At 40.6% G+C, this 3466-nt stretch overlaps 2 protein-coding genes across 3 annotated transcripts in view; one reads left to right on the forward strand and one right to left on the reverse strand.

The window, feature by feature from the left end:
• Positions 1-3466, reverse strand: part of IRAK3 (interleukin-1 receptor-associated kinase 3) — an 89581-nt gene that overhangs the window by 68024 nt on the left and 18091 nt on the right. The gene's annotated exons all lie outside the window — the stretch shown is intronic.
• The window catches only part of TMBIM4 (transmembrane BAX inhibitor motif containing 4), an 18530-nt gene that overhangs the window by 436 nt on the left and 14628 nt on the right, over positions 1-3466 (forward strand). The gene's annotated exons all lie outside the window — the stretch shown is intronic.

The following is a 3466-nucleotide window of genomic DNA, read 5'->3' on the forward strand; positions in this document are numbered from 1 at the left end:
CGCCCCGCCTCCCCTCGGGGCTCCTGGGCCGGAGCTGAGCGCAGCACAGGCCCTGCTCGGGGCTGGGAGGGGAGAGCCGCCCAGGGAGGCCTCCGAGCTGGGAGCTGAGAAAACGAAACTGGAGCCCTTCCTCCTTGAACCCTGTCGTCTCCGGGGTAGAAAGGGACAGATGAAAGCCTCAGCAGCCGTGCTGGGGCATCTTTAAGTGAGAAGATACCAGAGGTTATTTTTTACAGTGAAAATAAATTTATTGTGTAATCAGTATTGTGTAATCAATATTGTGTAACCATTGTGATGTATTGTGTAATCACTGTGATTACACAATACCTGCATTGAGTTATCTGCTGGGATGTTTGTGCTGTAGGGCGTATGAAAGCATTTTATTTTATTTTTTATATTGTTATTGATTTTTAGAGAGGGAGAGGGAGAAACGTAAGAGCTGGTGTGAGAGTAGAACATCCATCCGCTGCCTCCTGCACGCCCCCTACCGGCGATCCAGCCCGAAACCTGAGGAGGCACTATCAACTGAGCCACACCCGCCAGGGCACGCATTTTATGTTTATTTATTTATTATTAATTAGAGAGAAAGCGAGCAACATCAATCTGTTGTTCCACTTATTTATACATTTATTGGGGATCCCACCGCAACTTTGGTGTAACTGGATGATGCTGAGTCTAAACTGCAGTGATGGCGAACCTTTTGAGCTCGGCGTGTCAGCATTTTGAAAAACCCTAACTTAACTCTGGTGCTGTGTCACATATAGAAATTTTTTGATATTTGTAACCATAGTAAAACAAAGACATATTTTTGATATTTATTTTATATATTTAATGCCATTTAACAAAGAAAAATCAACCAAAAAAATGAGTTCGCGTGTCACCTCTGACACGCGTGTCATAGGTTCGCCATCACTGGTCTAAACTGACTGACTACCCAGCCAGGGACTGTGTGAATGCATTTTAATTTTTCTATCTGTCTGTGTCCTTTGCTGGATTATAAGATCTGTGAGGGCAGGAACCATATCTATTCTTGTTCATTATTTTCTCTGTAGGAACTAGAACTCAACATAGGTTTGAGTATTATTGGGGCAGGTACTGGAAATAGATGATTTCTAAGTCAATCAAAATACCATATTAGTTTTAAATTATTCCATATCTAGTGGGCAGAAATTATTCTAAATTTAAAATACTCAGTTTTGCGTGGCCGGCATGGCTCAGTGGTTGAGCATCAACCTATGAACCAGGAGGTCACGGTTCAATTCCTGGTCAGGGCACATGCCCAGGTTGCGGGCTTGATCCCCGTGTGGGGCATGTAGGAGGCGGCCAATCAGTGATTCTCTCTCATCATTGATGTTTCTATCTATCTCTCCCTCTCCCTTCCTCTCTGAAGTCAATAAAAATATATTAAATAAATAAATAAAATGCTCAGTTTCGTTTAAGTGGAATTCATTGTCCCCCCTAGTTTAGCCTGTTGATCACAGAAGCTGCCCCAGATTTTCATCCTGTCTGGGCAGCTGGAACTTGTTCTGGAAAAGGAATTATGGAGCTCTGATGCACTACGAATCATGATCTCTAGCAGCTATATTTCTGGAATTGAATTTTAAATTATTTTGGCAAGTTTTTGTTTTTAATTAAAAATTTTTTAATTGTGTTAAAATACACATAACATTAAAAATTTACCACCTTGACCATTTTTAAGGGTACTAAAGTTCAGTAGTATTCAGTATTATTCACATTGTGAAACTAATCTCCAGAACTTTTCATCTTGCAAAACTCTACACCCATCAAGGAACTTCCCATTTCCCCCCTCCCCTGGCAACTACCTTTCTATCTTCTGTTTCTATGAATTTGGCCATTCTAGATATCTCATATAAGTGGAGTCATACAGTATTTGTCTTTTTGTGATTCGCTTCAGTTAGCATGTTTCGGGTGCATCCCTGTTACAGAATGTCTCAGATACTTCCTTTTTAAGGCTGAATAATATTCCATTTCTATGTAGAGAACATACAAATATGTTTTTGGGACCTTGCTTTCAATTCTTTTGGATATGTACCCAGAAGTGGAATTGCTGGATCAAATGTGTTTTGGTGAAAAACCTGTTTTTCCATTGGGAAAAGCCCAGTTCTTTCTCCTGTGGTTCTCTTTTACTTCTCACACCGAACACTTCTGACATTTCTGGTCACCAACTGTGAGTTTGTTTGTTTTTTTTTTCAAATGTGAGTTTTTCCCCCCAATACCAAGCAATTCTTTGTGATACCATCTGTGTCCTACTATTTAACTCAATTCTGACTAAATAGTGTTAGATCCCACAGGTTAGGGGTTCAGTCCCTCAATACTGCTCCCACCCCACTTCAGATGCGTCACAAGTAGTAGGTCCCCAGCTTCTGTCTGACTTGACCACAAATTAGAGGTCCCCAAGACTCCCTCCTCAGGTGTGATAATTTACTCGAGTGGCTAACAGAACTCAGGGAAACCAGTTCATTAAAGGATAGAGATGAACAGCCAGATGGAGTACACATGGCAAGGCCTGTTGGGATGGTCCCAAGCACAGGAGCTTTTGGCCCCATGCAGTTGGAGTGTTCGCCCTCCTAGATAAATTCACCAACCAAGAATTTAACCCCACAATACTGGGATTTTTGGAGGCTTCCTCATGTAGGCATTTAACTGCATTTTCAGCCCTTTTCCCTTCTCAAGAAAATGGGGGTTGGGCTGAAAATTCCAACTTCTAATCATAGCTTGATCTTTCTGTGCCTGGCTCTTGTCCAGGAGCCATCCAGAAGCCAACCCGAAGCCACTCAGAACAAAGGCACCCTTATCACCCAGGACATTACAAGGGACCAGCCATGTTAGGAGCCAGGGTCATAAACCAATATTAGAACATGCACCAAGTGCTCTTAGCACTCAGGAAATTAGAAGGATTTCATGAGCTCTGTGTCAGGAACCAGAGACAGAGACCAATATATATTTTCTATTTTCTTATAATATGGTAATTCTATTTTTAAGTTTTTGAGGAACCACCATACTGTTTTACATAGAGGCTGGACCATTTTATATTCTCATCAACATTGCACAAGGGTCCAAACTCAGCAACATTTATTTTGTTTGTTTAAGTAGCCATCCAAATGGGTGTGAGATACCTCATTGCGATTTTAATTTGCATTTCCCTAATAATTAGTGATGTTGAACATCTTTTCATATACTTATGGGCCATTTTTATATCTTCTATGAAGAAATGTTTTTGCCTATTTTGTTTTGATGAGCTTTATTTTTTAAAGCAGTTTTAGATTCACCGCAAAATTAAATGTGGAAAGTACCAGTGTGCCGGTTAATAATGCAGATTTTGTAATCAAAGAAAAATGATAATTTCAAGAGAAACATCAAAAGTGCTTTATTCAAAGTAATGTCCATCGCTAGCTACACATTTCCCCCATCTTTCAGGTAATTTGTGGATACCGTCCCAATAGAA

The sequence above is a fragment of the Myotis brandtii genome, unplaced genomic scaffold, assembly GCF_000412655.1.
Source record: "Myotis brandtii unplaced genomic scaffold, ASM41265v1 scaffold389, whole genome shotgun sequence".
Taxonomy (NCBI): Eukaryota; Metazoa; Chordata; class Mammalia; order Chiroptera; family Vespertilionidae; genus Myotis; species Myotis brandtii.